This window comes from Pholcus phalangioides, unplaced genomic scaffold, assembly GCF_987345545.1.
Source record: "Pholcus phalangioides strain wild (caught in Gottingen) unplaced genomic scaffold, Ppha-v1.0 ptg000015l_1, whole genome shotgun sequence".
Classification (NCBI taxonomy): Eukaryota; Metazoa; Arthropoda; class Arachnida; order Araneae; family Pholcidae; genus Pholcus; species Pholcus phalangioides.
The window spans coordinates 57,185,049-57,207,099 of record NW_028301608.1 but is presented as its reverse complement, the minus strand read 5'-3'; the positions used below and the strand labels follow the sequence as shown (position 1 = coordinate 57,207,099).

The window sequence follows — 22,051 nt, the reverse complement described above, 5'->3', positions numbered from 1 at the left end:
ATGTTCACATATTCTATAAATACTAATTTTTTGGTGCAATTTATTTTCAGAAACATACAATGCAGACAAGACAGAAAAATCAGAAAGTGAGACAAGATAAATAACACAATTTAGATAATGCAGAATAAAGTAAAACATACACAGAGTCAAAGATTTGTTGAGATTGTATCGAATCATTCTATCAGGTCCAAATGAGGTATGTCAATTCTTTTATCTTTTTTTTAGATTTTCACAACATAGAAATACGCGAGAAAAACACAGGAGAAATTCAGTTATACGTAGAATGGCAAATGGATCTTGTTATGTTGATCTTCTGTAAAAAAAAGAAAAGAAAAAAGAAAAAAAGAAACGCAGTGTTAGGAATGGAATGATATTTTAATTCCATGGCCACGCTCGAACTGATGTGGGGAGGAGGTACAAAACTTTAAAAAATAAAATTTGCTTATGCAAACAACAGTTGTTTGAGAATTTTCTAAAAAAATCAAGAAAACATGCGATCGGTTTTGTGTGAGGAATTCCACCACCCTTTAAATTTTAAGTTACGCCACATCAGCAAACAGCAAAAGAATTTTTTTCCCATTTAGTCAAGGTTTTCGATTTTTGTGAAGAAAAAAAGAGGAATTTTTGGGTTTCTTTTAGAAATAAAAATAAAACTTCATTCTAAAACAAAACCGATATTTCACAATGAACCAATAAAATAAATCATGTTTTTATTTCTTTAAGCTTTTGTTGTAAAGTGGTTCGTTATTCTTGAAGATAAATATGAAATTCAGCACTCCCATTCAGCAGTGTAATCTGTGGAATTCCGAGAAAGATAGCATCTTGAAATCCACAATGTATTTCTTCATCAACGAATAGTTTGAAAAAAGACCTTTGAGATGAAATTCATAACTTAGTTGGTATTTCAATTTCAAAAAAAAAAAATTCCGAAATGAGATAACACTTATAATTTCAATCTAAGTGGACTAGCTACAAGTTTGTATAAAATATTTAGTTCTTACTTTAAGTGTTTTCGATTTCATAAATTATGAGAAAACCATCAAAAAATGAATATTCAGCCTTTTTTAATTTCAGGGAATGGTAAAATTTTCCTCAAAATTACAAGCATGATTTTATAATACAGGTCTTCCCATAAATTATTAAAAATAATATGAATTGAATGAATCGGTATATTTGAATGTGCTTTGCAATGAACTTATTATCACGAATGGGATTTTTTTTTTCGGTACAGAAGAAATTGTTTAGTTTTTTTGTCGATAGACAGCGTTGTAAAGCAGTTTGGTAAGAATGATTGGTTATGAATCTTTCTCCAATCTCTTCAGCGCCCGAAACGTTCGTAAATCTTCAGCTGCTAGTTATGTTACATTAACCATGCTGAGATAAACATAATAATACTTCATTCACAGACGCCAACAACACAATGAAAACTTTACTTAAGTGCCAGTAACAGAAAAATGAAGAAATGAGCTGTTAATTCTATACCCTGCATTTTACAGGATTTTGACTTGCATATTTACAGTGACTTGCTTTTGTGTAGCACACTCTATCAACGAAAAATTGAACTAATTTTTTCTGTAACCAAAAAAAATCCCCTTTCAAGAGAATAGCTTCTCCTCAAACATCATACATACCCTTCACGAAGGTTTTCAACCGAACCTTCAAAAATATGCAATTTCTTCAATTTTTAAAATTTTTTAAACTATACACAAATGTATGAGACACCCGATACACCAAATACTAAAATAAATTGACACTTTTTACTCATCTAAATATTTATATCGGGTGATGTATCTGTATTATTTTTTTGCACCAAAAAATTTATAAATGTGATTTAAATATATATGCTTAAATATATAATGAAGAAATTTTTTTCCCAAATGCATTTATAAACTTGTAAGGAAACAATATTCATTCATCTGATTTTTATTGAACGTCTTTTGTTAGTCCATCCGTTCTGAAGTTATCAGAAAGCCAAACGGGGGCCCCCCTCAACAATATTTGTAATTGATAAACGGCCCTTTCTATCAACAACAAACTTATTTTTTATAAATTTATCATACGTCCTACATTACTTTACGCAGCTCCTGCCTTTATGCATGCTAGAAATCCTAATATTATCGCTCTTGAACCTTTCCAGAACGTAACACTCCGAAGTTTTACCAGGTCCCCCTGTTCATCAGAAATAAGCATATACGCAGAGATACCAAGAAGGGAACAATTATGGATTATGCCGAAAGGCTCTCCAGAAACTGCTATTATTCTCTTCTCAACTCGATGATCATCTTCGTGAACTCTCCGATTATAATAGCTGATACTTTTAGATTTAAAAAGCTAAACAAATTTTTCGAGATGCCCAGACCCAATGTTCCGGGTCCTTGACATGTATTTGTATATAACACATTTTCTTTATTCTGGTACTGCCAGAATTGGTACACTATATATGTCGTTGTAAATACTTCATGACTACATATGTTATATTCACTATTTACCTCAAGTGAAATACTATTTGTATTTATTTACATATATCTTAATTATTATATTCATAGCATTAATCGCATCACTATTTTCATGTTGCATCTTTAGCATTTTACTCATCATATGGTGATTTTATGATTTATTTCACATTGAATCACATTATCGCATATAATTAGTTAGCATCAATTATTATCGGGCGCGGTAGCCCGGTCGATAAGATACTCGCCTAAAGTACCAAAGGATGTTTAGAGATGTAGTTCGATACCCGGTTCGTCCTTGTCAGAAAACTTTCCTGACACAGGGGTACAACAAAAATACGGCGACTTGACCGCAGCAAAAAATTGCTACCGCAGGGAGTCCCCCATCGAGGGGTTAGCGCACCAACCTCTCGACGAGTATACAAAACAAGCCTGACGTTCGGAATCGGCAATAAATTGTAGGTCCCGGTCTAATTATCCCTCGTGTGCAGAAAATGACCGTGATGCGACAAAAATGATCAAATGATCAATTATTATCAAAATATATGTTATGCATTACTTCCTGTGGTGGTGGCTGGTAACTCCCAGGGTAAAGATGCACTTTCAGTCACATTTCTTATCTGAAATTTTCGCCATCTTAGAGATGGTACGAGATGACTCTCAAATTGTCGTGTCGTTTCTCTACCAACCATGGCTTTGGTGAGCTACATTTATGTGGCAGATGGAGGAGTGGATATGAACTGTTTAAGTCTCATCTACAATACTCCAATATACGAGCGAAAGGCGAGCGTTCAATGAAATTTCTTTAAATCATGAATGCAGCAGATTTAGAGCATCTAATTCAATTATAGAAGTTTTCGTTCACATGATAAAATTGCATATATATAACATCGGAATATACTGATCACAATATCTCAGATACCAAAACATTATTGAAATATCTGGAATAGTGTTTTTTTTGGCAAAAATGCCAGCTTATTATATAGTTGCAGTATATTTCTGTAAAGAAGGAAGCACATGTTTACAAAATATACATACATATTTATATTTAAATTAAAATTTACTAAGAAAATGGATTTTATATATATTTTTACAAAACATTTTCCTTTACTTCTTTCACTAACGCATCCTGAAATCTCCAATCTTTTCCATGAAAGACATTTTTTCCCCCCATATATTTGCCTGATCTGAATAAATTGCTTTCAAAAATAGATAAGCGAAAATATTCATTCTTTGAAAAGGGACTCAGATGTTCTTCGCGAAAGTATATCGTAAGAACCGAAAAGAGACTTCATTCATCGAGAAATTATGGGAATATTCTATCAACTTTCGGCTGTAGTGGCTGACACAAAAGGTACGAGGAACTTCTTTCGTACCCGGGAATCACACACCATATTTTATTTTTTGGAAACTACGCATTTTCTAAAGAACTTGATGCCATCAATTTGTAAAGAATATCGGTTGATATGAACTATAATTTTTGGCGTCACTTTTTTCCCCCGTCACACATATGTTCACCAGTTAATCTCATTTCGGGAGCTATATCATCTGCCTTTTTAGCATATTTCAATGGCATATGGTTTTCATCCAGCGATCCTCTAAAACAGAAGCATAAAAATCGCATTTACACATTAATGAACAGCAGAGAATCCAGGAAACTCGATGACGGTAATGAATGAATAAGTCATAATAAGAAACGTAATTAATTCCCGTAAACGTTGATTAATTACAAGTAAATCAAATGAGTTGAGCTCCTTTCAGAAGTTAATTAATCAATCAGTAGATCCTTCAATTATATCAATATCATCAGACTTCACTTCATTTCCTTCATTCATCTTTATGTTTTTCTTATATTGAAATATATATTGAATATGTATTGAAAAGTGCAAGAAATAAAAAGGTTCTTAATACTTCTTAGCGTTATTTTGGGGTTTATTTTTCGATTGAGATGGTAAAGAAGTTAGATTTTTCATATATTCACCGAATGGACCGTGTTCTGTGAGAAACATTACTATTTCTCTCGGCATGACTTTTTTAATTTTACCCACTTTTGGTATTACGTCGAAGGCCTTTCTTCCAGTTGTGCATATTTGCCAATGGTGTTGTCATTTCTCTGACGCATCTTGCGAGAGCAGATTTTTAATGTAGAATGCCGGTAATTTCATTAGGTGGTTTTCATGTTGATGTTTTGCAGTCTCTTTTGTGAATTACCCGCCATTTCATTCCCTTGAATGCCTACATGAGCTTTTACCCAACGTATAGTAATCTTCCTGTTGTCTAGCAGTATTTTTCTAATGTCACGTACTAGACTATGAGAGGATTCGACAGCCCGTATTGCATGTATACTAAACATGCTGTCGGTCTTTACAGTGCATTTTTCTGTAAAATTTTTTTGCATAAGTGACCGCCATCCAGATTGCGTATAACTGTTTGGAATACAGTTGGAAAGAGTAAAAAATAAATCACTGAATAAAAAAACCCAAGGGAATTTTTATAATAAAAAATTGCATTCTGATGGAAGAGGAATAAAATATTACCCTCTCTCCCAAACAGCTTTTATACAAGTTAATGCATTTAACATTTAGGTAACTCAAAATATATTTATCATGTGTTATCGAAAATTCAAGAGTAAGATTTACTGATGTATGGTGATTGGAGGAAGGGGTGAACCAAACTGTAGGTAAAGCTCGGTCTTGAGAAGTTAATGCTCGAAAATCTCACCGCTATAGTGCATTTGTTCATATGTATTTCTCGATTTATACTGAGTAATTCGTATCTATCACCTAAGCGTAGCACGAAGTTATGTTGCCCAGAGAAAATCGTATTTTCACGGTTACGAGTTATTTTAGATTCTTGATTTGCGGTCTAGTAATGCCACTAATTAGCTAGAAACGTCTGCAATGCCATTCATTTCTCAAATGTTTTCTCATGGTTTCATCCACATAATAATTTCGTTATAATACGGCTTCTATACAACACCGAAGGCATAGAATTTAAATGTAGTTATGATGCGAATAATTTCAATATAGTTTACATGCAGCCATTGGGATTCGTTGAAACCAGAATTTCTGCCTAACGAGGTTCTGAGCAATTGTTATTTTAAAATTATAAAATAATATTAATTCATAATTTATCAGAGTGAAATTCGCAGACATTTGTGAATTTATTATGTTGTGTTGATGAAGAAACGAGTAACCAAGGTTTTATCGAAGCTCGGACAAGCAAAGTATTAACCACAATAATATACTTCTCATCGGAGATATTTTATAAGTTTGGGAAATTACTGTGAAAAATTATTCCGAAAGTTTTTTCTAAACAATTTTTGACCAAGTGCAATAATCTATTTCACGAAAGTAAAGACTTAATGTGATTAGATGAACGTTTTTCGGGATACTTCGAACTATTCCATCTGAAAAAGTCATTAGAGAGAGGTTTTGGAGATTAAACTACACATAATAGAAGTGTTTTCCGTAGATGAATTTATTGTATCCTATTTTTATTGATAATCTCCATTACTATATGTTCCTCTTTAAAATATTTTCTCATCTCATTTCTATTCATCTTTCTCTCTCCAAAATTATTATATATCAGTAAAATATAAAACAAATACCGTAAATCGGAGTAACTTTAGGGAAAGAATTGCACAATTTTGAATATGCTATTTGTACTGTGATTGTTAACAACGAGCCTTCAACAACCTCCAACAACCTTCAACTTGCTTACCATGAACGATTATTTAAAATTGCTTATAAAATAAATATAGAGAAACGCAGTTCTCTCTCTGTTTCCTAAACATACCCCGAAATGCGAGGTAACTTTAGGGCGTCTTTTTATCTACTCTGAAAACAAAGTACTGTTGTCTGATTGCTACCTCCAGTACTAATCCTGTAGAAATTCTACAGGAGTTTTACAATGAAAAATTGGTCATTTTAATTTCTTTCAGAATGTTTTTTATTTTAGTTTTTCCTCATAAGTTATTTTTGTTCGAAATTTTATTTTTATACAGCTTTCAATAATTATGTAAAAAAATAAATTAAGTCAGCACGAATAAAAACATAAAAACTAATAACAAGTCAAGTTTTAAGCTACTTTTTGAAATACCGAAGATGGGAAATTGTAAAAGATTGAAAATTGTTCACCTAAATTCACAACTTTTTATTGAAACAATAAACTGTGAAATATACGTATACTGAAGGTTAAAATTTAACAAATATTAATTTATTAAGATTCAATTAACCTGTTTCTTCGTTCTGAATAGAAATAAGTAACCCTTAATTTTTTTTTTTTCGTTCACAATAATTTCCTTTTTTTCAAATTGATTTTCAGCAGGGAACCAAAGTCTCTCCTTTTCGTTCGCCACTTCCAATATTTTCCTGCCTTCTGCATACAGTTTTGGAACGATTTCGATCCCGTCAAATTTAATATATTTACATCTTATTACGTAAAAAACTACATAATTAACATACAGAAGTAATTCAAACGGTAAATTAATTACTACGAAATTATGTGGTGAATCCTATCTTTTTATTTCCATGTGGCATATGATTTTGACTAATCAAAGTTTTAAGAGATTTCACAAAGTTATGAAAATCACTAAATAGAAGAAAAATCTCTGCGCAATGTATTCTTTGATGTAAATAAATCTAAATCATGAACGTGGTGATTGCCTGAAGACTTGGCCCTCCATACAATTCCAAATATGAAATTAATGCTTGTCCCAAAGTTACTCCATCGTGTGCTCGGTACTATTTTTCTCTCAAACTATTTATTTCAATACTACTGTCCAATCCATTTAATTAGAATATGTATTAAATATATTGAAGTTCAAAGAGTACGTTACGAGCTCCTCTGAGATTGATGGCATTTCCAGTTATATCACGTAATTTTACTCTCTCAGTTTTAAGGACAGACAACAACAGCCAAACGTATGTATCAATAGTGATCCGAATGAACTAACTTCTGGGCGTGATTCTCTGGTTCGCGGTTTCGTAGTTAGTAGCATTTGGCTTCCAGGGAAGAATCGGAGGATCGGAAACGCAAAGATACTCCGAGGCAAGAAGAATCTGTTCAAACAAAGATACGAAGAGAAGGAATAATGAGCTCACAGAGAAGTCGGGTCTTCGTGCTCAGGAATTTCCCCCCAATCACAGTTATGTTGATGGTGAAATGAATAATCAAAAGGTTCCGGCGAGAAACTTTCGTTTGCGGAAAGCGTCTGACTAACAAACCCGAGATAGACTATAATAAATAAAAATAAATAACTGGTGGCTCATCATTTCTTTACCTCTGCATCGAGCTGGTGAAGTTTATTCATTTAAACGTATAATTTTGGTGTGTAGAGCTTGAATATACAAATCATAATAATCATAATAAGTCATAATTTCCGTAATTGAACAGTACTCGAATTTTTTTAAAGGATTGCATTTTAAAGGGTATAGTTTTTTTTCAGAAATCTGAACAGAACTCCATTTTGATGCAAAATCAAAAGCAACAAATTTCGTGTCATTTTCGAAAAGAAAGGAAATGAATATTGAATGTATGTGTTACTGCTAAAGCCCGAAATATATCGGTCAGTTCACAAATTGGCCTATTTCGTTGAAAATTGACCCGGCCAATGTCCGAATTTGAGACTTTGACCAGTCAGTTCGTGAAGTGACTGCTAATCCCTGAAAACTTAGCAGTTCTTTCGGACTGCTAAGTCCGAAAAGAAAAGGCATGATTCGAGGCCATCCCCATTTGTCGTATTCTTTCGTGATTATTATAACCCCGATAGCTATGGTTACATATTAGAGACAAATAGATGTTCGAGAACTGATATGTTTAATTACTGTCGGCTAGCAGCAACTGTTTAGCAGTTGGAACGACGAGGACGACGTAGAATAGAGGGCAACCGAAAGGGGGGGGGGGGAGGTTCATGGTTCGAATCCCACTCGTAACGCTTTTTTCCCCCTGTTTTACCTGACATCCTCAATTTTTTGAATGATTATTTTTTTATTTTTCTTTGCATTCAAAGCTGCTACTAAACGTCCTGACATTCCCGGAGGTGTGTGGGGGGTCACGATGCGCTTGCTGCGGGGGATGACGTGTATCAGCCAGCCACCCACACACACGTTTTATTACTTTTCGCATTGTCAAATGAAAGTAATGGAGGTTATTGTGATTGTGTTGTAATTATTTTTCTCAAAAATAAATAAAAAAAATGAATTTTTCACAAACGCAACGCTATCGCGAGTGTAAAATAACGTAAGTCAGTGGTTCCAGCACGTCCTAGAGATAGACCGTGACGTCAGTAAGTAGTCAGTTTTCCTTTAGAATATTCAGGGAAAAAAATTCCCTGCTCGTGGCAGTATCATCGTTGCCAGGAAAAGAAATGATTGAGCTCAAAATTGGCAATTTCTATTCCCCACATCCAATCACTATGCGGTATTTGTGAGCCAATCAAGAAGATTCTACGCCAATAAAAGAATAAATGAAATAAGATGATGTGTTTCGAAATGTGGCAAACTTGCTAGGTAGTCTGAATGACGTTTATGGCAAACAGTGCAGAGCCCTTCTATCTCCAGGAGGTGCTGGTGGTTTCTTATGCAAGCCTGTCATTTCGCAGGTACACATGCAGCAATCATTTGGTGTACAAAGTCCGCCTACTATAAACCTTCCGCTATATGATCTTTTACAATATTCAATACATTCTTTACGGAGTTCTTTTCATCCCGGCTTTAATCTGAAAACTGAAAAACAATAAAATGATATTAGAAGAGGAAAAACATGTTTTTAGTTTTCCCAAAACAAAATGCATAATTATAAAATAAAACACATACGAAACTATAAAAATATGCGCAGTTTGGTTAGTATTAATTTAGTTTTAGGAATGTACATGGAATAATTTCGCACAAAATAAGAGCAAAAATACAGACTGAAATGAGTAATACATAGCGTTTATTAACATTCGTTGATTTTATTTTTATTGCCCGCATAATTTGATTCATAATAATTATGAATAATTTGAAATTTGTAAGAGACGATGTAAAATGAATAAAGCAAAAAACAAATTAATTCAAGCCATGACATTAAAAATCCTCATAACATGATGGTTTGCGAGCTGATGTGCGAGCAGGGGTGTCCTATGTGTGCGCAGCATCAGGTTTCAGCATATCTCGATGGGGATATTCAGGAAGAGCATTCTGGTATTCAATATTAGGGTGCTGTCTTTGTATATAACACAATAGTCCATCTATTAGCAACCACAGCCACAATTAGACCGGTCGTCCACTGGGAGCAAATTGAAACGATAAAGCCGCGCTCAGATGTGCGTATTCGCAAGACTAATCCCATCGCACAGAAAGTACGATAACTTCGTCCATTAGTAGTAGTGATCTTGAGGTAGTGATTTCCGGCTACAACAGCAGAAGAAAAAAAATCCCGATACGAATGGTACGAAAACCAAGAGCAATATGTAAGCAATGTTTTGCTGATGCAAAAAGTAATCAATACAATAAAAACAAAGAGTTAGGTTGAACCATTAATTTATCTATTGTCTTCACGTTGCTTGTTTTATGATATACAAACAGCGATAATTGAATGAATCCACCGTTATTTATCGAATTAAAAATCTTACTCTTTAAGAGAGAATGCTTTTTGTCAGGATTTAGCTTTTTTTGTTTTTATACTCAATTTATGCTCCCAATGTTGCTTCCTTTCAACCCTATTAAACGTCCTGGATATTTTATCAAGAGGAAATGGTGATGATGTTTACCTAATGCATACAAAGATTTTCGTTCTTACCAATTTTTTTAAATTGTTTTATTAGAGAGACGATATAGAGTTTCTTACCATTTATATATTATATATAGTAAATGACAATGTGTGTGTATATTATGTCAAGTAGGATGTGTATTTTTTATGTTTGTTCAGTAGATCACACTCGCACAATCGGCTTCAAATTTCCTGTTTGAAACTTCATTGACCTCTCAGACTCTCCCTCTGAATTTTTATACCGTAGAGAAGATAATTCGTAATTTTTTTTTGTAATACTTTAGCACCGGAATGGACCGTAAAACTTTTAGTACTTCGAGACTCTTCGGTAAACACCCGGCTATAGCTAAATAATTAATTCACGGACATGATATGAATAGACGATGGAACTTGTGAGATATGAGGGAAAGAAAGAAATGCCTCCCTTTCCCCCCAACCTTGGAAAGGAAGGAGAGAGGTGGTTGTGTAAGGAGCTGAACCCCATGTACGCTAAAGGTAAAAGGACAGTTGGAGACCAAATCTGAAAGGGTGCAGACGTGGATGAGATGGGAATGAAAATGGAAGTGGAAAGAAAAGCGGTACGCAATAAAGTGGTTGAAAATGTCCTGGTAGAATATGTCTATATGAATGTAATACGAGTGTATAATGTGTTGCTGGAATCATTCAAATTCCAGTAAAAAGCAAAGTGCGCTGGTGTGGTGTTATCTAGTATTTTCTTTTCGGAGAAAGGGTTTGGCCAACCAGCAACGGTTAACTTAAGAGAACTTATATATTTCTTTAAAAAGTCCATGAAGCTTCACACAACTTTCGTATCCTTCTTTTCCTTTGTGATATTATTTTATTTGAGATGATTTGATTTTTTCCCACGTGCGTCAATTCCCAATATGTATTACCTCGATAGTAATGTTTATATGCATTCCCAATAGCATAAAAAAGTGAAATTTATGTAATATAAATAATATATGTGAGTAAAATTCATATGTGAATGCCCAGCACTGTCAACGGTGGCTCTGTTTGATTATTCCCTTCTCAGTGGAGGCTCTGCGTAAGTTTCTGTGTGTTTATATTGCATATTCCGTTAAAGGAAAAGGAAACAAAACTGCCCAGCACTGTGGACGGAGGCCTTGTTTCTTCTCAAATCTCTCCCACTTCAACATGCCAACTTCTTATTATTTGCCTCAAGACTTTTCCACACTTCTTTTAGATTCCCGGGCTGCGGTCCCCGGCCCTTATGTGCAACTTCTCCCAGGTCATTGGATTCAGGTAGCCATTTTAGTCAAATGGCTTCTACGTTGCATCGAGTTGATGGCTGTTTTCATAGGGAGAACGACGCGAGTGATTCGATACTTGCGGGCACGGGGTAAGGGGAGCCACTGCTATAAATCTTTGCTAACTTCTTGCAAAGACTCAACAACAGAGTTGTGCGACACAACTCTTCTTCTTTTGCAGTAACGGAACTAAGGTGCTTTGCATCAGTCCGGGTTGTGAACGGTTCTATCTATCTATCCACGCTATTCATTTCAGCGAAATATTCTCTCAACTTTGTGATAAACATAGTAACTTTACGACGCAAGACTTATTTTTAACATTGAATGCATGATTGTTTTCGAATATATAATTTTTTTTCACAATGAATGATACGTATCTTGTTCAAATTTAACTGCTTATACAGGATCTTGAAGATGACGTGCAGAGCCTCAAAAAACTCAATCGCATATAAAATAAATGTATTGAAGTAATATTACTTTCGCATACATGTATAACTACCTTCTTTGTGTGCGATTCCAACTGTAGTAAGAAAAACAATAACAAAAACAAATTCGGGTTGCAAATCACGGTAAAAAATGACCCCCCAAAAAACGAGAAACACTTCAACAAATTAGTGAAATCCCAGCCACACATTCTCTGCAACAAACAAAAAATTATTGTCTCTAATTGGGACAGCTACCAGCAAATTCAAAATATTAATTGGATAGAATATGACCTCATTTTATGCGGATTATGAGTTTTTATCTTCAAACTGGCTGCAGTAATAAACGTTTTTGCACATATGGAAAGCGATGCATTTAAGGGTTAAGTTAGGTCAAGGTAATTTTGTAAATTATATACTCACTATTTATAATCCCGTTTCACACTAACTAGGATGATGATAAGCTCTTGAAAAGAAATTAAGATACCATGCAATGCATTACAAATAAATTAATTAGGATGTGTTGACTAATATTTTGAAAGAAATGCCATCTAGAAAATGTCAGCTTAAGAATCTCGTGCGTTTTGGCGTCGGTGAATCAGTTGCACTAAAAATATCTGTTTGTGGTTTTTCCCTGCTTGTGAAACGCAATACGGCTCCAAGTACATTTCGATATCATGAGCTTTCAAGCTTGTCGGAACTTGGGAATCATTGGAATTTCAGAGCGAAATATTGTTCTTGAGTAGCTCTTCGATTTTATCCCAGGTCCCACTCCTTTTTCTCTTCCTTTTCGTAAAATGATAAATTTTCTGAAAAAAAAACATGCTACCTCGAAGACAGAAGTCATTTATCCTACCGAATTTTACCAAATGCCATCATACCACATCTAAATCTTCGAAAAAAAAGAAAAGAAATAATTTATGTGTGTGAAGGTATAAATATTTTGCTATTGCAGCAAGAATGTACGTAGAGTATATATGACATACTCATATATATTGATATCATGCATGCCACATGGTTTTTGTTTATCAACGAATGAAGCAAAGAAGAAAGAAAATTTAACAATATTTTTCTTAAAGCTTTTCAAAGTATAAGAAGTAAAATGTTCTCATTCTTACCATAAAACTAATATCCTGATTGGGACCGAAGCTATCTCTTTTGAAGTTCTTAGAAAATAAGAAGTGTGTGAAATTGAGTGGAATCTTCATCATGGGAGTCATCTAAATATTTCAATACTGTCAAAATTAAATAACTGTGAGAACAGAGGTCTTTGTATTATTCTTATTGTTCTATTATAATCCATTTTCTCTATCATTTATCACGCTAGAATCATTTATAATTAACACTCACCAATTACTAAATTACAATAGCTTAACGATTTGAGTAATTTAGTTTCTTCAGCCGTGTCAGTGAAAAAAAAGAAAGAAAAAAAAAAGCATGAGTAATGCATGTACGTATTTCTTCCAGACATTTCTTTCTTTATTAATCATTTCATCGCTGATTCACTCACGTATGTATACTCGTCATTAATCTCATTCAGAATATAAAAAAAAATCTTTCAATCGATTTTCTATGTTAAAACATACTAAAAGGACACTTTTTTACGGAATTCCAAAAAAAAAATACACTTACGGATACATATGAATGACTTTTTTTCTCACATCCCATTAATCACAAAATACAAACATTTGATAAATTAATAAGAATATTCCAATGGATGTTTTCTCACTAAGGGATTATTTATACATTTGTGATACTGATTTTTTCTGATTTTTTTGCTGAAAATTTTATAATTTTTCATTTTTTTTCCTGCTAATGGGAAGAAACAATTATGAAGAAAATAAACTTTGTTTTTTATGGATATTAGATGTATGTTTTGTCTTTTCAAATACTATTCCGTGTATCAAACGTATAGTACCGTATATATTCGTGTATAAGCCGATCCCCCTCTCTTTTGGACCGTCAACACAGCAATCAATTGGAAAACCCTAGTATAAGCTGACTCCCCAGCCCCCAAAAATCGGGGTATTTTAGAATGGGAAGCTCATAAGTGATTCAAACTTTTTAATTCATTTTTGATTCTCCAATCTCTACATCGAAAACTAATGCCGTGTGGCATTTTCGTTTTCATCTTCTTGACGACTATGTCGTCATCGCCGTCGTCACTTTTAAAGAGGATGTCGTCTACAGTTCCGTCTATCGCGTAGCTGATACAAAACCTTTTAAAGGATTTTATTTCTTTGGAAACCGAATTCCACGCCTTGTGGCACACTAAGCCAATCTTCTGAACTCATTCTTGGTCCATCAATCCCTTAAATAATCTTTAAAAGTTATTGTGCTCACATTCAAAAGCTGTAAAATCAACGTAAGTCCACCAAGTACCAAAGCCAACATTTTTTTTTTTTGCTTTGGCTTTGACGTCATTGGTTCTGTAGGTTTGAATATAGCTTCAAAAATCACGCTAGCCATCATGCAGAGGCCATGCAGCTATATGATTTAGTGAAGTGGGAGTCGATATTTTCTCCTGAAAAACTAACCCGTGTATAAGCCAACCCTCCCCTCCCTGAAATTAAGAAACACATTTTTCAAAAAAAAAATCTTGGCTTATATGCACACGAGTATGTACGATAGATAAACTTGTTTGCTATGGTTTCAAGGCTATCCTTTCCAACGATTTTGCATAGAATTTTCATTACTACCAAGAGAAAGAAACGTTAGAACATTTTTGTAAGCATACAGTAGTACCTCGAGCTAATGCGGACCGGACCTACATCAGATAATCTGGAACTTACAGAATTTTGACACGAAATAAAATAAATAAATGACAAAAATTACGTTATGCAAAAGTTGTTTTAATTACAGCACAATGTAATAAAACGACTAAATTGACATATTTTGGCGTGAAATACTGTGATGTATTTAGAGGTCTCAACATTTCGAAGATGGCATACTATGGAAATATATTCTTTTATTGTCTTTTGTAATAGACCGACCACTCTTAAATGCTTAAAGAAAACGCATCATACTCGCAAGCAAGCAACACGTTTCACTGTTGCTTGATATATATCTTCAGATTATTTTTAACTGGTATCTATTCTTCCATATGTTTATGGTATTTGACAAGAGCTTCTGACAGGTCAAGTCTCATTTATTTTATTTTCTCATCGGTCTCCTTCTCGAGGAAGGGGGGGGGGGCAAATCACCATCATCCCATAGCAATGAAAACCCATGAGATCCTTAATATTTTCCAAAATCTAGATATTTTCTGAACTTAATTAATGACTTCAAATCGAAAATGAATGGGTTTTTTTCATATTAGAACAAAGATTTCAATTAGAAATAAATATATTCCATACTGAAAGAATACAAATTACAGAAAATTCTTTAACATAATACTACATTTATGTACCATGATATATTGTATAAACAATTTATATGACTGCATCAATATTATAATTCATATCAATTTTCGTATCTAGTAGCAGATAAGAGAGATATATAATAATATTTTAACTCTATTCATTCATATTACCGAAGAAAATAAATTAAATGTGAATAAATAGATTTAAGAATAAGGATACCATTACTTTTTGTGGCAGCCTGATAAATATTTCACGAATTCAGATTCAGATTTACTTTTATATATTTTTTTTTTGTTTTATTTTCCTCTGCTGATTTTTCAGTTCAGAATTATCAATCAAAAAATCCATGCGAAAAATTCCCCCGTGTATTTTCTCAATTGGCCCATGTCCATAGAAGCAACATTAAAATTAAAAATTAAAAATTAAAAATAATAAATTTTCTCTTCTTTCTTAAAAACAGTGATAAAAAAATGAATTGTTCGCATGTTTTGAAATGGGTGAAATTTTTGTTTTGTAAATTAAGTTCCGAATTTCACACCTGCAGGAAAGAAATAGAGTGTGTTTTCATAATTAAAAACTATTTTTTTATGATTAATAAAACGTTGAATTTAAAAATTACCAGTATAAATTTTCTCAACGAATATGCAGCGATTTTCAAAATGAATCTCATGCTTCGTTTTTTCGTTTGAAGTGACTCATTTGAAATTTACATCCGAAATTAAATAGAAATTCTCACTGAAACTGGTGCAACACTATATCTGTTGTGTTATCTAGCTCAAGATATAAAGTAATGGATTTGTAAAATTGCGATAAATCCATCGTTCCTGGTCTTTCATCAGATAACAAGTCCATCCCTTTTTATCTATATCAAAAGGTAGAGATTTTGTATATAATTGGTTTATAAGTTAGTATATAAGTAATTTAGTTAGCATATAAGTAATTTAGTTAGCATATAAGTAATTTAGTTAGCATATAAGTAATTTAGTTAGCATATAAGTAATTTAGTTAGCATATAAGTAATTTAGTTAGCATATAAGTAATTTAGTTAGCATATAAGCATTATATTCATTAAAAATTTACATTAAGCAATCTTTGATGATGTTCCAGCTCTAAATTATATTTGACACACGGCCGAAAATTGTTTGCTTGCCGCCCAACACTGTGGACCGAGGTGTTATCAAAATTGTCAAAGCGAAAATGAATTGCGAAAACGACATAGAACACAGTCTTTTTTAATGCCATGATTTCAGTTGTTGGTCCAACGTATCGCGCCACATCGGGATATTGCTGTAGTCCGTTTCTGCATCTTCCCCCATGAAGTAGGAAAGCAAAAATTGGTTTAAAAAAATTTAGTCAAACCGTTTTAAAACTCAAAAGTTCCCATTTTTTATATAAATAGAGGAACCAGTATCGAACCAGAGTGATGCTACTTTACCGTGCCTGAACCTTTTAAATATTCCTTTGCGGAATATTTTTTATGAATTGATACATGTTGCAGCGTGTGTTCTGAATGTATGTGGCCATGACGTATTTAAGTTGTCTTATTGTAATTCCGATTCAACGAATCAGTTAAATCCGTCATTTTTATTCGTTAAATCGAGAGAAGTCGTTGTATTGAGACAAAAAATTCTAAAAAATTATTCTTTAAATCGAAGTTCGTTATATCGGGACCAGAATGCATGCTCCGTGTTGTATTTTTGCTGTCATCTGCTTTCCATATACTGGAGTGAAAATGGCAGATGCCTGAATTTTCATGTTATTTGCGAATAGCCTTGAAGTCGCATCTGCTCCTCCAAGTGAGAACACCAACTTCAGCCGAACACCATATCCTCATAGTAAGAATAATAAAACGATGCCCACATGACCCCACAACGGTTTTCTACAATCGACTTACTTTTATTTTATTATTCTTAAAAAAATGCTTCGAAGTTTCAAAATATCATCAATCAAGATGAAACTTAGAAGAGATAATGATTAATCGATCAATTTCCCGGACATTCTGCTGATGGCAAAGAGATCCCTCCGTAGCAGATGGTGTCCAGAATCACTGTAGATGCTGAAGCGCGATTCGTCATAGAACGTGATTCGTTAATACGATCGTAATACGATGCCAACGTAATCTTTCTCAACGATAATGCAGTTCATAGCGGACTGCATTTTACAAGTTCATTGCATACAAGCCAACATTATTTAATCGCTTCGGGAATTTTCTCGCATATGCATTGGTGTCATTATCATTAGCAAGGTCTGTAACTATCTGGTCCGAAAAGTAGCATTTCTGTTTCTTTTCTCTACCAGACTGACATATTTATCCTCACGTGACAATCCGTCAGCACTCGGCAGACGTATTGCTCGAAGACATAACCCTTCTCGAACCATACAGGAACTCAAAATCGCCTTGAAGGATGAATGACCTTGAAGCCTCACGGATCTCTCCACCACAAGTTAGTGGACAGCATGCACAATAGATGCCAAATGTGCATCGGTGTCAAAGGAGGTCACACTTCATATATTGAAGAACTGATATCTTTTTTTCCCCCCAGCAGAACAAGTACTTTTCACAATTGTTAACGATTGCTGTAAGGAACAATTCTTTTTTCTCTCGCTCATTTTATATCTTTACTAGCTATAATACCCGGCGCTGCCCGGGTTTTCTTCAATGAGGCTGTTAGAAACACGTGATATCTCCCTCTTTCTTTGAGGGACATGCAAACCGTGTCTAAGTTAACCAATATGGCGACGTCCTGCGCGACTCATGAAAGAAATAAATCTAAATTTAAAGAAACGTAGAAATGAATAGTCCCCCCCCCCCCTTTTTTTTATGGGTGTTAGGTATTTCGATTCCTTCCCCCTGAACTTCAAGTTATCTATTTCTGCCTGTTTGAGCATCCAAAAATGCTTAATTAAAGCTGTGGAATTTTTTCGATGCACTTTACGGGGCCCATAACTAATTTTAAAAACATCCTAAACTATATGAATTTATGCAAATAAATATCAAAAGACAATACGGAGAACTTAATTTTCATGCTTGAGAAGATATAAATAAAAAGTTGAAATCAATGTTATTACATGGATATCAAACTCAAAAGTAGATCCGGCAAATTATTCATATTTTTAATTTTCTGGGCTTCGTATCTCCAAGTGAATTCCATATTTCAAAAATCGAGAATTCAATTTAATTTTTTAAATTATTGATGTGACATCGACCCCCCCCCCCTCCCCCCCTACTAAATTTCCGTATTTATGCAGTTAAATCGGCAATTTTAATAGTGATTTCTATGAGGATCACCCTTTTCCTGACCCTCAAAGCGATGATGGTGATGATTATGACGTCTATTCAAAAAGCCTCATTACTGAGAGTATTGAAAATGTGGCAAACCATTATAAAGGCATAAACTATTATACATAACTGGCAGCATTAAAGAAGTGACAAACCATTGTAAAGACATAAACACGTCTGGAACTCATCGCTAGGGAACCACAGTAACCAAAGTAAACGTTCGGAAAGTGATTGTTGAGGCCCAAAAACCATTGTTGCCGGACAGTTTTTTGCCTATTTGGGGCATTTGCCCTGGTCTGACGAAATTTTAAAGTAGCCTATCGTTCAAGTCGGGTCCCATTTGGTATATATGCAAAATTTGGCGACGATCGATCTAAAATTGTAGATTTGTATAGAGAACATACACACACACAGAGACACACAGAAAATCAATTTTATATATATAGATTTATTGAGCCATATGATGATATATCTGTTTCATTTCGCATAATAAAGATACTTCAGGATGCCTATTAAACATGTGCCAAGTTTCATTTCTTTAAATGATGGGTGTCATTGAGTATGATGAAAAATAACACTGTGCCTTAACATTTGTCAAGCAGTATAGTTTGAACCTCAGCTTAGTTGAGCAAGAATTATTTGTAGAAAGTTTCTTTTTTATGGCAAAATGATGTTAATTAATTACCTGCTTTTTTTTGGTGCTCGTGTCACCACAATTTCTGACGAGTCGTTGGAAGAGGACACGCAGCCGCATTCACCTTCAAAGCACATTGCATCGACAGTGTCATCATCTCCTATTAATTTCTTACAATATTCAAGGCAATCTTCGTCGGCGCTACACTTGGGAAACGATTCAGCGCAATCTGAAAAATAATAAGGTAATAATGATCGAAAGGGGGAAAACATATATGACACTTTTAAAATTCTATTTCTAGATAACTAGACACCTAAATCTCTAATTAAGCTCTAATTAAAACAACACACCTTTGAAAAAGAGTATATAGGGATATATCTGTAACATAAGGCCCACAATTGACAACATCACGGTCTGAGTTCCATTCTTATAATTGCAACACATTTCACATGTTAATTTCATACAGGGGCAGCATCATCATTCTTTTCTACCTCCCTCGTGCAATTCGGCTGTGCTCTTGGTTTGGTGAAAATGCTTACTTTGTCACATTTTTTGAGAAAGAACTTTTCATTTTATTTTGGAAACTTGAATTTGATTATCGTAATGCCAAATGTGTGTTAATCGAATCTTATTCTCTTTTACGACATGCTAGGTATATGCACCGACAGCATCAGCTCGAGCTACTACGCCGCCGCGGCTTTGAGACCCGTATGTTATGGAAAAGCCGCCAATTCCGCCAACGGACCAGCTCACTTCTTGGCTGAATTGGCTATCTCTTCATAACACCTATAACAACTTTGCTACGAGGCTGACATACAGACAACTTTGAAATTCTAGGCAACTTTGCTGTGAGGCTGAAAGGGGCGTTAGCCAAGTCCAGTCTGGGATAATCCTAATTATTTTTCTAATTCAAGATCCTTGAATAAGAGAAAAGAAAGAAATAGCAAACAAAAAATGCAGACAGAAGATTTACATTCATATGCAACTGATCATGAGACTTTGGTCATTAAAAATGTTTACACAGGCCAAAATATTTAGTTTCAACTCAAACAACTCATGAATGAATGAACAACGCATAGAAACATACTTTTAATTAGAAAAAAGTATGGAAATAACGTGCCCAATCTAGATATGCTATTCATTTTATTAGTTGCCGTATAGAATATGTACTCATAGTGAGATACAAAATTTATCTTCTTTTACAGCGTCTTTTTCCACCCTGTAACTTTCAATACGAAAGTAGTTGGACAATTTTAACGGAGCCCCGCAAAAAAGTATTGTATGGTTTCCAAGTGCAATATTAGCCGAAATAATTGAATTTAAAATCCAACGAGAGAGAAAATCACTAGGATAACGACATTTATTGAGAGACAAAATCGACATAATCAAAATTTCTGTAAATTCTGACATGCCCTTTAACTTTGAAACAGCAGTATTTCAGTGAATATTTTACTTATAAACATGATTTGTTTTTCGGGGGGACGGGGGGGGGGGCATTAGAATAAGGCGCAACAATTTCAGAATTGAAGTTAGAAAACAGAGTGATCGTGTAGGAAATTGAATTTTTTATGTCACTATATATATCCGATCCCAAGCAAAATAAATGATGTATTTAAAATGGGGGCACGTAATTTGAATAATTTTTCTAAAATATGTTTTTATTACCAACTCTTCACGACTTATTCTAGTTGAAACGAATTAGAGTTTTCACCTTATATCTGTAGGCAAATTTCGATCATTCATACAATGTACAATAGGTTAGAAAAATTTAATAAAACTTTGATCTACGCTTTTTATCGCTCAACGTAAACACAAAAATCACAAAAAGCCAATCATAGTTTCCAAATGAATATGGGGTTTTGGTGTATTCCCTCTGTAATGATATATATTTTTTTTGTCTAGAAATCAATTAAAAAACAACAATGGAAACTAGAGTATACTGTGCAGGATAAAAAAATGAGTAAATATATTCTACCTGCCGCCATGAAGAGAGCAAATACAAGAAACAAGATGTAAGTTTTCCTCATGTTTTTCTGAAATATAAAAAAAAATATACATAAATATATAAATTTCTTAGTGAAAAAAAAGTGTCGATGAGACAGGAAAGATTTTTTCCACTATATATATGTTTTGCAAGATGAATACAGAAAAAAGGACGAGGAATAAATAGGGTTAGCTTATGTATTATTTTCATTTTAGAGTTTTTATTATATATCTTCTTAAACGGTAACATTTGGAAACTCGTACTGTAATTTATCAGATTAGATATCAAACTTACCTGTTTGGCTGCACTGCTTTCTTCGCAGAATTTGAAATTCAGTTACACAACTTATATTCTCAATATATATTCTCATTATTATTTCCAGCTATCCCTTATTAAGAGTCATAATATTTTATCAGGATGTATGGTGATTGTTTATTTATAGCACACAAGCATTATCATTTGATTTGGAAGAATACGCAGAGTTTGCTTACCATTTATTATATAATATATTATCATGTGCGCTAAATGGCGATGTTTAATGGGAGCCCGAACCAAAAAAGAGTAAGCTTTGAGATATTGATAAAGCTGTGAAAAGAACAAAAAGGACGGGTTTTTTTTTCTCTTCAGAAAATAATAAAGCAACACAAACCTGAATGTATATCGCAGAACATATAGATTTGGGCACTGAATTTATTTGATCAGCAGAGATCACCCACATACACAAATATCCTTGACAATAAAAACAATATTCATGGATTCCTTGTAAAGGATAAATTGCTTCTTTAACGTGATATTTACAAACCTTGTGAGTGTGCAACTTCATTCAAAAATCTCAGTAATTGACCTCGATTAAATAGTCAAGCCTCGCTCTAAAACAAACTTCTATGTGATCTAAC

General features: G+C 33.8%; 1 long non-coding RNA gene across 3 annotated transcripts; it reads right to left on the bottom strand.

The window, feature by feature from the left end:
- Nucleotides 1-174: 174 nt before the first annotated feature.
- On the bottom strand, nt 175-21,576 carry LOC149076274 (uncharacterized). 3 transcript variants are annotated; one of them, XR_016194209.1, is made up of 5 exons: nt 21,450-21,576; nt 21,147-21,204; nt 19,223-19,400; nt 13,014-13,130; nt 175-313 (listed from the first exon to the last, which is right to left on the bottom strand). It is a non-coding gene; the product is annotated as an uncharacterized LOC149076274 (long non-coding RNA). The 3 variants fall into 3 exon arrangements; XR_016194210.1 differs by lacking the exon at nt 175-313 and adding an exon at nt 762-871; XR_016194211.1 differs by lacking the exons at nt 175-313; nt 13,014-13,130 and adding an exon at nt 16,072-16,119 and having other exon boundaries at nt 21,450-21,569.
- Nucleotides 21,577-22,051: the final 475 nt, after the last annotated feature.